At 36.8% G+C, this 14,051-nt stretch overlaps 1 protein-coding gene across 1 annotated transcript in view; it reads right to left on the bottom strand.

Moving 5' to 3' along the window:
* The window catches only part of GPR179 (G protein-coupled receptor 179), a 159,890-nt gene that overhangs the window by 98,494 nt on the left and 47,345 nt on the right, over positions 1-14,051 (bottom strand). The window lies entirely within an intron of this gene.

A 14,051-nucleotide genomic window follows, 5' to 3' on the forward strand; every position in this document is an offset into this window, starting at 1 on the left:
GTTTAAAAGTGTTAGCAAGCTCTACAAATACAATGTAGAGATTTATCTAAATGGGGCATTCATTGACTTGCCATATGCATGCCATAGATTACACAGATACATTTCCCCAGCTTCCCTTCTCCATGACACTGATTTTTCAAGCATGTCATAAGCTTAAATTCAATAAAGTCTGTCCCAAAAGGTCTAGCTACTCCTTGTGGCACCCTTTCTGACTCTTCGCAATCAGCAGAAGCCGAGATGGCAGCCACACAGGAGCCATACAGTTTCCTTAAACTGTGATCTTAATTTGCAATGGAAAAGAGAGGGGCCAGACATGATGCAGGTGGAGGGAAACCACTACTGATTGCAGAGTCCTGATGGGCCGTCTTGAGGTGTGGGCCCAGTCTCAATTGAGACCTCTGAGACCCCTATAGTTAAACCTTTGGTGTAACTGGATTGAATAGTTTTCCACCTAAACCTCAGCCAAGAATGGAGAATTCATAAAGATTCCATTGCCCCAGTGAATTATATTGTTTCTCTGTCTTGCTATTTTTAGATAATTTTTAATTTACATTTTCAAAGTTGGAGTGAACTGTTTTCTAGAGGGCGTATGTTCCCTGTACAGATTTGAAAGTGTTTTTGATGCTAAGATCTTTGACAGTAGTGGTACTCGGCAAAAAGTGATGTATCCGGCAAAAAGTGATCACTTGCGAGATAGATGAGGCTCCATTGATTGCAACAGAGCTGGACTAACAACTTTTGACTTTGACGAGGGGTGGGTACCAATCTCTTTAAATTTCTGCAATTTTCAAGTAGTGATTTTGTGGAATGATGCACTACCTTGCAAATTTGGGTGATGGCACTTTTAAGGTTTAGGGTGCTACAGAAATGAATTGCGATTGATAGCAACTCCAATGTACTTCTCCTATAATGCACATCTCTAAAGATGTACAGTATGTATGTGTATATATATCAATATATATATATAACAAAACAACAGAGAGGGTTGGCGCACATCCAAATACTTGAATCCACATGTTTATAACATTTACAAGCAAAATTATATTTATGCTGCAAGACTTTAAGCCTATATATCTTTAAATAAAGTTGGGATCTTAGTCACACAATATGGCCATATTCTGCTAAGCCAGTCACCACTTTCAAGGTGTCCCAAAATAAGACTGGTCCTAACACTAGTCTGTTTAGCTTTGCTGGGCTGAGTCATTCGATTCTAATATTAAATACAGAATTCCAACATTGCAGTGCTATGCCTCAAATCATGACTGCACAGAATGAAACTCCCTAGCTTTATATGTATATATATATACACCATAGTCACATTATACTAGTCAGTTTACCTTTGCTGGGCTGAGCCCAGGTGTATTCCATATAATGTGATCATGATATATTTATATATATATATATATATATATATATATATATATATATATATATATATACACTCAGCTAGGGAGTTTCATTCTGTGCAGTCATGATTTGAGGCATAGCACTGCAATGTTGGAATTCTGTATTTAATATTAGAATCGAATGACTCAGCCCAGCAAAGGTAAACTGACTAGTATAATGTGACTATGGTGTATATATATACATATAAAGCTAGGGAGTTTCATTCTGTGCAGTCATGATTTGAGACATAGCACTGCAATGTTGGAATTCTGTATTTAATATTAGAATCGAATGACTCAGCCCAGCAAAGCTAAACAGACTAGTGTTAGGACCAGTCTTATTTTGGGACACCTTGAAAGTGGTGACTGGCTTAGCAGAATATGGCCATATTGTGTGACTAAGATCCCAACTTTATTTAAAGATATATAGGCTTAAAGTCTTGCAGCATAAATATAATTTTGCTTGTAAATGTTATAAACATGTGGATTCAAGTATTTGGATGTGTGCCAACCCTCTCTGTTGTTTTGTTATTGTTTTGGTCTTTTTGGCAGCACTCCCACAATATGTGTGCTAGTATTTTAAAAACTTAAAAATGTTTTTTTTTTGTGGTGTGCTTAACCAACCCCCCCTTGTGTTTGCCTATATATATATATATATATATATATATATATATATATATATATATATATATATATATATATATATATATATATATATATATATCTATAAAAATATATATATATATATATAAACACATATATACATATGTATACATATATAGACATATATATAAGTGCATTAGAGCCCTTTGCACTTAAGTAGATGAAAACGTGTAAAAACATATTTATGCAATATTCATATTTAATAAAGTGTCATACTGTGTATTTACTGCAAATATTATACATTCCTATGTTCTGCACATAGCAAAATATGTTCTTATTATTTGTAAATAGATATTCCTATATATATATATGTATATTTCTTTACCTTTATATAATCATGTGTGTATATATATATATATATATATATATATGTATATACTGTGTATATATATATATATATATATATATATATATATATATATATATATATATATATAAGGTATAGATATCTGTTGTACCAAAATACCATCAGATATAATAATTGTATAGCGCACAACCTTGAATCAACTCGCAGCACTGATAACAGGTATTATTATTAGCCAACTTAATGGTACTCATTTTACTAACCTCGGAAGGATGAAAGGCTGAGTAGACCTTGCCGGGATCGAACCTGCAACCCTTGGGTTGCCACAGATCTCTGTAAAAGTGCATTAGCACAATGAGCTATCTGTCTGGATTATGTAGATATCTGTATTTATGAATAAATAGAACATATTCTTCTATGCAAAGAACATTGGAATGTGAAATTTTCATATTTTGATGTTGAGTTAATTCACTTGAGAATACGCGGTCGGGTTAGCGCACATTAGAATACACGGTTGGGTTAGCACATATGAGAATGAGTTTGAGTTAGCACATATGTGAATATGCGATCATATTTGCACATATGAGAATATGCGATCAGGTTTGCGCGAGAGTGGGTTGTTTTTTCTCCACTTTTTTTTTCTCCATTGACCTCTATAGGAGAATAGGTTATCGTGAGCACAATATTCTAATTGCGCTAGCACTAAGCTGTTTGCGCGTGTCGGTTTAGCGCGAGAGAGTGAAAACGTTTTACTTTCAGCTCATATTACGAGCGCAACCCAACGCACACAAATGTTTACTTCTAGCACAATTAGTGCTCTAGCGTAAGCGCTAAATAGCTCTGCACTAGTAATCTGGCCCTTAATTTGTGTGCAGATCATTTTTGCAAACAGTAAAAATAAAATAGCGTTCCAGCCACCAAATATCTTTATTCAAACATGGCAGGGTCCAAAGTGGGGTGGGGGCCCTTCTTAGATTCTTGCACCTGGGCCCTGTGGTTTCTAGTTACACCTCTGATTATCTATATGACATACATGAACTAATGCCCAAGAGAACAAAGCAAAAGTAAATTGGAAAGTTGTTTAAAATTACATGCCCTATTTGAATCATAAAAGTTTATTTTGGACTTGACTGTCCCTTTAACGCAGATATCTGACACTTGAGAACTAGCCGATAGACCCTAATCTAGTACATCCTGAAGGAACTGAAGTATTCTGGGAATTTTAAAGGATTTCCAAGAAAAAAAGAGCACTAAAGAAAGTAAGGTTTCCAGATGTTAAGATACATTATTTGCTTAACCGTCTTACTTGCATAAAGTTGAGTATAGATATCCGAGTCAGAGAAACCCCTGAACTTGAGGTCTAAGCTTTTAACTTTCACACCGTCAAATTCAGAAATTTGAGATTTAGGAGAAACAGAGGTCCTTGAGACAGAAGATCCTTCCTTAGGGGTCCATATAGGAAGAGAAAACATCTGAATTAGGTCCGCATTCTAAGTTCTGCCAGAACTATGAGAATTACTGAAGCTGAATCTTATTTGATTCTTGCAATGACTCTTGAAAGAAGAAAAAATTGGAAAACAGAAACACTAAATGAAATATTTAAGGACAAACTAAGGCTTCAATCATAGAGCACTGGAGACTCTATATATATCTGGCTTAAAGCTGTAATTCAGCTTGCACACCATTAGATCTATACATGGTAGAACCTAGTTTAGAATAAGCTGGTTGACTATGTCTTAATGAAGAACCCATTCTCCTAACTGAAGAGATTAAAATAGTCTGCTTACCTATTGTTCACTCCTTGAATATGAAGTTGATAGAAAACCGTTTTCCTTCTCTATTCATAACAGGATGAGAGCTACTTCTTGCATGATGAGGGAGATGCGAGTCCCCCCTTGACAGTCGATTTAAGCACCACTGAAATGTCTGATCAGAATGGAGATGGGTCTTGGCTGAGAAGGGACCATGGTCTAAAGAGCTCTAAGAAACCCTTGGAGTTCCAGAATGTTGGGTGGTAACCTCCAGAGGGAACCAAACTCCTTGCTTCCCTCGAGACCTCCAGATAGCGCCTGGGGGTACTGGATCCCAAGTCAGGTCTGAGCCCACAAATCATAGGAAAAATAATCTTGATCGTAGAGCACCTCTGAAATCTTCAACCTCTCTTTGGAGCCCAAAAGCAAACTGGAGAGGGAGAGGAAGTGGGAGGGACTAAAGCTCTGTCAGGGTTCTTGACCTTCTCCTGATAGGCTCAAATATATCCCACATGTTATTAAGCTATGGACTCTCATTAACTAAGAAGAAAATTAAGTACATTATACTTGTCAGCTTTGAGGTATGGTTAAAGAGACAGTAAGTCCCCTTATCTAATTTCCTCCATTCTCTTTGTATCCTTCATTGAAAAGCATACCTATGTAAGTTCAGGAACAGCAATACACTACTGGCAGCTAGTTACTATTTGATTGATTGATATACGCATCTTGTCATTGGCTCACAGATGTATTCAGCAACGTATACAAAGAGAAAGAGGCAAATGTGATAATATAAGTAAATTTAAAAGTTGTATGCTCTATCTGAATGATAAAAGAAAAACATTTATGTTTCATATCCCTGTAAATAACAAAAAGGTGTGGGGTGGCTGCTTTGCCTTACAATGCACTGGCCTATTTTTGGTCCCAGTCTTGCTCTGTAAACACATATGGTAGGAATGGGCGAATGTGCTGAAAGTGTAATTCGTTTAGCAGAACAAATAGTCCTGTGGACATTTGTTTTGCACAATCGAATGTTGAAAAATAAAAATCCATTAAAACTCAGTAATTGAATGTTATTTCCAGTTTTCTAATGTTACTTTTGTCTTTGAAATTTTGAATGAAATAGTTGATTTAACAAATACTATTTCAATAGTTCATGTGGTTTGGAATTTAGTACATTGATACATAATATATACAAATATATCAATTTCAATGTTTCTATTTCAAATATTCTATACTTTGAATATTACATTTAAAGTGAAGGTCCATTTTGATGAATTAGTGCCCGGTTTTTAATAAACCTATTAAAAATAAGGGCACTTTAATTCATCAAAATTGACATTTCACTGTTTTCTTCAAAAACTTACATTTTAATCTTGAATGCCGCTCCAGCGATTCCCCCGGCCGTCGGAAACCTCTGCAGACATCAGAAATGACGAATCAGGCTTCCTCCAATGACAGCACCCCCCCCGGAGGAATCTTGGCCTGATGCAACACTGTGATTGGAGGAAGCCGGATTCGTCATTTTGGACCCGCAAAGACGGCTTGCGACGGGCGGAGGAAGTGCTGGAGCGACTGCCAGGATTAAAAGGTAAGTTTTTGAAGAAAACAGTGAAATGTCAATTTTGATTAATTAAAGTGCCCTTGTTTTTAATAGGTTTATTAAAAACCGGGCACAAATTCATCAAAATGGACCTTCACTTTAAAGAGAGCATTAGAAATACTATTACAAATATATAGATTTCGAATTAGAATATTGCATAATTCAAATTAAATTATTAGAAAAATTTGAATAGAATATTATATTTAAAGAAAGCATTAAAAATACTATTACATTAAATGAATGTTAGAATGTTGTGCAAACATTCAAAATTCGAAACAAATGTGTTAAAAAGACAAAACATTTTTCGAATGTTGCAAAACATTCCCTCAACCCTAATGGTGACGTGAGCCAATGACAAAATGCTTTTCTGTGTAGCCACCAATCCCCAGCTAGCCCCCAGTAGTACATTGCTGTTCCTGAACCTACCTTGGTATGCTTTTCAACAAAGGATACTAAGAGAACAAAGTAAATATGATAACAGAAGTAAATTTAAAAGCATGCTCTATCTGAACCATAGAAGGTTACGTATGAATTCATGTTCCTTTAAAAAGAGTATACTTTTACTTACTGATAACTTTTAATATAGAGATAAATCTTCCTTTCAGTGATAAAAAAAAAGCTCCGACTTTTTCTTTTCTGATTCAGACAGAACATGTCATTCTTTAAAAGTTTCCAATTTGCACCTGTTATCAAATTTTCTTTGTTCCCATGGTATTCTTTGTTAAAGAGATACCTAGGTTGGTGTCTGGAGCTCTTGCAGATGGAAAACATTCTCGTAAAACTGCTGCCATAAAGAGCTTCAGACACGTGCACGCTCCTGAGCTAAGGTGCCTGCTTTTCAACAACAGATACCAAGTGAACTAATAAAATGTGATAATAAAAGTAAATTAGAAAGTTGTTTAAAATGTCATGCTCTATCTGAATCATGAGAAAAATGATGGGTTTCATGTCCCTTTGACACGTGTATCTTCTAATGAATAATGACGATCAGACAAGGGGGGGTAGTTATCAACGTGTCTACTTTTCCTGCCTTCGCCGGCCCAATACGCCCGCCTAAGCTCGCCTCACATCGCCGCCGCGGACCTGCAAAAATTCGCCTAAGTTATCAAAAAAGCTGTCAAAAAGCCACGCACCAAGTACGGGGCGATGAGCAGCGGACTGTGAGAGTTATCACTCATCCGATCTCGCTGCTCTTCAGCTTTTTTACAGCTTTCTTGCTAGCCTGTCACTAAGCACCCACACTAACTACACTGTTCTACCCCCTATACCGGCACCCCCGGAGCCCCCCGCAACTAAATAAAGTTACTAACCCCTAAACCGCCGCTCCTAGACCCCGCTGCAACTCTTATAAATGTATTAACCCCTAAACCGCCACTCTCGGACACCGCCGCAACCTACATTATACCTAGTAACCCCTATCCTGCCCCCCCTATACCGTCGCCCTCTATAATAAAGTTATTAACCCCTATCCTGCTGATCCCGCACCTCGCCGCAACTAAATAAATAGTTTAACCCCTAAACCGCCGCTCCCTGACCCCGCCACAACTATAATATATGTATTAACCCCTAAACCGCCGCTCCCTGACCCCGCCGCAACTATAATATATGTATTAACCCCTAAACCGCCGCTCCCGAACCCTGCCGCAACCTATATTAAATTTATTAACCCCTATCCTGCCCCCCTACACCGTCGCCACCTATAATACATTTATTAACCCCTATCCTGCCACCCACTACACCGCCGCCACTGTAATAAAATTATTAACCCCGAAACCTAAGTCTAACACTAACCCTAACACCCCCTAACTTAAATATTAATTAAATAAATCTAAATAATATTTCTATTATGAACTAAATTAATCCTATTTAAAACTAAATACTTACCTTTAAAATAAACCCTAATATAGCTACAATATAAATAATAATTATATTGTAGCTATTTTAGGATTTATTTTTATTTTACAGGTAACTTTCAATTTATTTTAACTAGGTACAATAGCTATTAAATAGTTATTAACTATTTAATAGCTTACCTAGCTAAAATAAAGAGAAATTAACCTGTAAAATAAAAACTAACCTAAGTTACAATTACACCTAACACTACACTATACTTTAATAAATTATTCCTGTTTAAAACTAAATACTTACCTGTAAAATAAACCCTAAGATAGCTACAATGTAATTAATAATTACATTGTAGCTATTTTAGGAATTATATTTATTTTACAGGTAACTTTGTATTTATTTTAGCTAGTTAGAATAGTTATTAAATAGTTATTAACTATTTAATAACTACCTAGCTAAAAGAAATACAAAATAACCTGTAAAATAAATCCTAACCTAAGTTACAATTAAACCTAACACTACACTATCATTAAATTAATTAAATAAATTAACTACAAATAACTACAATTAAATACAATTACATAAACTAACTAAAGTACAAGAAATAAAAAAAGCTAAGTTACAAAAAACAAAAAAAAAATAAGTTACAAACATTTTAAAAATATTACAACAATTTTAAGCTACTTACATCTAATCTAAGCCCCCTAATAAAATAACAAAGCCCCCCAAAATAAAAAAAATGCCCTACCTTATTCTACATTAAAAAAGTTCAAAGGCCTTTTACCTTACCAGCCCTTAAAAGGGCCTTTCGTGGGGCATGCCCCAAAGAATTCAGCTCTTTTGCCTGTAAAAGAAAAATACAACCCCCCCAACATTAAAACCCACCACCCACATACCCCTAATCTAACCCAAACCCCCCTTAAAATAACCTAACACTAATCCCCTGAAGAACATCCTACCTTGAGTCGTCTTCACTCAGCCGAGCAGCGATGGAACCGAAGAGGAGATCCGGAGCGGCAGAAGTTATCCTCCAAGGGGTGCTGAAGAAATCTTCCATCCGATGAAGTGATCCTCCAGTCGGCGCTGAAGAAGTCTTCCATCCGGGCGATGTCATCTTCCAAGCGGCGCGGAAGAAGTCTTCTATCCGGGCGATGTCATCTTCCAAGCGGGGTCTTCAATCTTCAATCTTCATCCCGCCGACGCGGAACATCCTTCCTTCCCGACGGACTACCGACGAATGAAGGCTCCTTTAAGGGACGTCATCCAAGATGGCGTCCCTTCAATTCCGATTGGCTGATAGGCTTCTATCAGCCAATCGGAATTAAGGTAGGAAAAATCTGATTGGCTGATCGAATCAGCCAATCAGATTGAAGTTCAATCCGATTGGCTGATCCAATCAGCCAATCAGATTGAGCTCGCATTCTATTGGCTGATCGGAACAGCCAATAGAATGCGAGCTCAATCTCATTAGCTGATTGGATCAGCCAATCGGATTGAACTTCAATCTGATTGGCTGATTCAATTAGCCAATCAGATTTTTCCTACCTTAATTCCGATTGGCTGATAGAATCCTATCAGCCAATCAGAATTGAAGGGACGCCATCTTGGATGATGTCCCTTAAAGGAGCCTTCATTCGTCGGAGGAAGGATGTTCCGCGTCGGCGGGATGAAGATTGAAGATTGTAGACCCCGCATGGAAGATGACATCGCCCGGATAGAAGACTTCTTCAGCGCTGCTTGGAAGATGACATCGCCCGGATGGACTTCTTCAGCGCCGACTGGAGGATCACTTCATCGGATGGAAGATTTCTTCAGCGCCCCTTGGAGGATAACTTCTGCCGCTCCGGATCTCCTCTTCAGTTCCATCGGTGGCTCGGCTGAGTGAAGACGACTAAAGGTAGGATGATCTTCAGGGGATTAGTGTTAGGTTATTTTAAGGGGGTTTGTGTTAGATTAGGGGTATGTGGGTGGTGGGTTTTAATGTTGGGGGGGTTGTATTTTTCTTTTACATGCAAAAGAGCAGTTTTCTTTGGGGCATGCCCCACAAAAGGCCCTTTTAAGGGCTGGTAAGGTAAAAGAGCTTTGAACTTTTTTAATGTAGAATAGGGTAGGGAATTTTTTTATTTTGGGGGGCTTTGTTATTTTATTAGGGGGCTTAGATTAGGTGTAATTAGCTTAAAATTGTTGTAATATTTTTTAAATGTTTGTGACCTATTTTTTTTGTAACTTAGCTTTTTTTATTTTTTGTACTTTAGTTAGTTTATGTAATTGTATTTAATTGTAGTTATTTGTAGTAAATTTATTTAATTAATTTAATGATAGTGTAGTGTTAGGTTTAATTGTAACTTAGGTTAGGATTTATTTTACAGGTAATTTTGTATTTCTTTTAGCTAGGTAGTTATTAAATAGTTAATAACTATTTAATAACTATTCTAACTAGCTAAAATAAATACAAAGTTACCTGTAAAATAAATATAAATCCTAAAATAGCTACAATGTAATTATTAATTACATTGTAGCTATCTTAGGGTTTATTTTACAGGTAAGTATTTAGTTTTAAATAGGAATAATTTATTAAAGTATAGTTTAGTGTTAGGTGTAATTGTAACTTAGGTTAGTTTTTATTTTACAGGTAAATTTCTCTTTATTTTAGCTAGGTAGCTATTAAATAGTTAATAACTATTTAATAACTATTGTACCTAGTTAAAATAAATGGAAAGTTACCTGTAAAATAAATCCTAAGATAGCTACAATATAATTATTATTTATATTGTAGCTATATTAGGGTTTATTTTACAGGTAAGTATTTAGTTTTAAATAGGATTAATTTAGTTAATAATAGAAATATTATTTAGATTTATTTAATTAATATTTAAGTTAGGGGGGTGTTAGGGTTAGTGTTAGACTTAGGTTTAGGGGTTAATAAATTTATTACAGTGGCGGTGGTGTAGTGGGGGGCAGGATAGGGGTTAATAAATTTATTATAGGTGGCGACGGTGTAGGGGGGGCAGATTAGGGGTTAATAAATTTAATATAGGTTAAGGCAGGGTTCGGGAGCGGCGGTTTAGGGGTTAAACTATTTATTTAGTTGCGGCGAGGTGCGGGATCAGCAGGATAGGGGTTAATAACTTTATTATAGAGGGCGGGATAGGGGTTACTAGGTATAATGTAGGTTGCGGCGGTGTCCGGGAGCGGCGGTTTAGGGATTAATACATTTATTATAGTTGCGGCGGGGTCAGGGAGCGGCGGTTTAGGGGTTAATAATTTTATTATAGTGGCAGTGGGCTCCGGGAGTGGCGGTTTAGGGGGTAATAACTTTATTTAGTTGCGGCGATGTAGGGGGGACAGCTTAGGGGTGTTTAGACTCGGGGTACATGTTAGGGTGTTAGGTGTAGACAGCTCCCATAGAAATCAATGGGATGTCTGGCAGCAGCGAACTTGTACTTTCGCTATGGTCAGACTCCCATTGATTCCTATGGGATCCGCCGCTTCCAGGGCGGCGGATTGAAAACCAGGTACGCTGGGCCGGAAAAGTGCCGAGTGTACCTGCTAGTTTTTTGATAACTAGCAAAAGTAGTCAGATTGTTCCGCACTTGTGTGCGGAACATCTGGAGTGACGTAAGAATCGATCTGTGTCGGACTGAGTCCGGCGGATCGAAGCTTACGTCACAAAATTCTACTTTTGCCGGTCTCTAGCCTTTGATAACTAAGGCGAATCAGCCTCGCCACAAATACGCTGCGGAATTCCAGCGTATTTTATGTTGACGGCTTGATAACTAGGCCCCAAGATGATAACCCAAGTCCCTTTAATAACTCCAAATCCCCAGAACACTAGACAGGACCAATCTAAATAAGTCCCTAAGCTATTTGACTACTTGTTCACTGAATTCCGGACAGCAACCATAAAGCTAGCCCTATAAATTACTCTCCTGTTTTAATGCATTACTAAGGCAACTACAATAAAAATATGCATTAGAAATATGTGCATTGCTTATTAGTGCTACAGCCCCTAATGTCCTGTAAAATCCTGAATTTCAAAAACAGCTGGTTTTCTTTCACTTAGAACCTTTACTCACACATACCAAGATTACGAGGTTTGCGCTAAACAGGGTGTGAAAATAACGCCCAAAAAATTGCGTTATTGCATAGCGCTGCCATTACGAGATACTGAAAAACCTCCTTTTGCTGTGCTGCATGGTGCGTTAAGCTACATACAGCACAAAAGCCAAGGGCTGAGTTTACGTGCTTGTGCATGCTTTCTCCGATAGACATCAATGGGGAGAAAGTGTTAGAAAAAAACTAACACCTGCGATCGCGGAATGACAAATCGCCGTAACACAACCCCATTGATGTGTATGGGGGAAAGAAAGTTACGTTTAAACCTAACACAAACCCCAAGTCTAAACACCCCTAATCCGCCGCCCCCACATCATCTACACTTAAATAAAGTTATTAACCCCTAATCCGCCGCTCCCCGACATTGCAGATGCTAAATAAAGTTATTAACCCCTAATTCGCAGCTCCCCGACATCGTAAAACACTAAATTAAACTATTAACCCCTAAATCAAACCCCCCGTAACTTTAAATTCAAATTACAATATAACTATCTTTAAATAAATAAAATTTTACCTGTGAAATAAAAAAAACTAAGATTAAACTATAAATAAACCTAACATAACTATTCTAATAAAATTAAAAAAAAACTACCAATTAAAAATCCTAAATTACATGATTAAAAAAACCTAAAATAACGAAAAAATTAAAAACCTAAATTACAAATTAAAAAAAAAATAATACTACGAAAAAATTTAAAAAATCTAAGATTACAAAAAACAATAAACACTGAAATTCTAAAAAATAAAAAAAACTCTAAGATTACAAAAAATAATAAATTAAATTATCAAAAATAAAAACAATAACACCTAATCTAATAGCCCTATAAAAATAAAAAAGCCCCCAAAAATAAAAACACCCCCTAGCCTACAATAAACTACCAATAGCCCTTAAAAGGACCTTTTGTAGGGCATTGCCCTAAGTTATACAACAAAAGGGTTTTTTGGTTAAGCACACCACAAAAGGACTGTTTAATCTTAACACACACATTGTGGGAGTGCTACCAAAGTGACCAAAACAATTACAAAACAACAAAAAATATTGGTGCACATCCAACCACTTAAGTCCACTCTTTCATGGCATATTTGTATATGCTTCTGTCTGCCAAATATACTTACATAGCTTCTAATAAGATTGGGATAAACATCTCGCAATAATATGATCTTATTGCCCTAAGTTAAACAGCTTTTACCTAGAAAAAATATATAAAGTCCCCCCCAACAGTAAAACCCACCACCCAACCAACCCCTCAAAATAAATAACCTCTAAAAAAAAAGTCTAAAAAAACCCTAAGCTACCCATTACCCCTAAAGGGGCATTTGTATGGGCATTCAACACTTTTATACTGCCCTTTAAAGGGCATTCAGCTGTTTTACACTGCCCATTAAAGCCCTAATCTAAAAAAAAAACACCTAAAAAAATAAAAAATAAACCTAACACTAACCCTAGAAAATTTACTCATGGTTCCTGAAGTCCGGTCATCTATCCTCATCTAGGCGGCGAGAAGTTTTCCTCCAGGTGGCGACACCTTCATCCATCTCAGGGACGTCTTCTATATTCATCCCGGCAGCGCAGAGCAGAGCTATCCTGGACGGCGATGACATCCTGCGAGGAGCGTCCTCTTCATACGATCACTGCCGTACACTGAAGTTGAATGCAAGGTACCTGTTTCAAAATGGCGTATCTTGCATTCCTATTGGCTGATTTGAACAGCCAATAGGATTTCAGAAGCTCTCATCCTATTGGCTGATTTAAATTTGAAGAATCATGTAATCATGTAATTGGTAGTTTTTTTCATTTTATTAGAATAGTTATGTTAGGTTAATTTATAGTTTAATCTTATTTTTTTTTTATTTCACAGGTAAGATTTTATTTATTTAAAGATAGTTATATTGTAATTTTAATTTAAAAATAGAGGGTGTTAGGTTTAGGGGTTAATAGTTTAATTTAGTGTTTTGTGATGTGGGGGGCAGGCCGTTTAACGTTTAATAGGTTTAGTTTAGTAGTTACGATGTGGGGACTAGCGGTTAAGGGGTTAATACTTTATTATAGTGTTGGCGATGTGTTGGGCCTGCGATTTAGGGGTTAATGGGTTTATTTAATAGTCGCAATGTGGGTGGGCGGCAGATTAGGGGTTAATACATTTAATATAGTGTTTGCGATGCGGGAGGGCGGCGGTTTAGGCATTAATAGGTAGTTTATGGGTGTAAGTGTACTTTGTAACATTTTAGTTATGAGTTTTGTGAAACATTTTTGTTTCACAAAATCCATAACTACTGCTCTCAGATGGCGGAATGGATTGTGTCGGTATAGGCTGTAACGCAAAGCATTTAGCCAGAACACACAACCTGTAAAAAGGCGCTATGGAAAATCCTGCACTCAAACGTCA

The sequence above is a fragment of the Bombina bombina genome, chromosome 1 (assembly GCF_027579735.1).
Source record: "Bombina bombina isolate aBomBom1 chromosome 1, aBomBom1.pri, whole genome shotgun sequence".
NCBI lineage: Eukaryota > Metazoa > Chordata > Amphibia > Anura > Bombinatoridae > Bombina > Bombina bombina.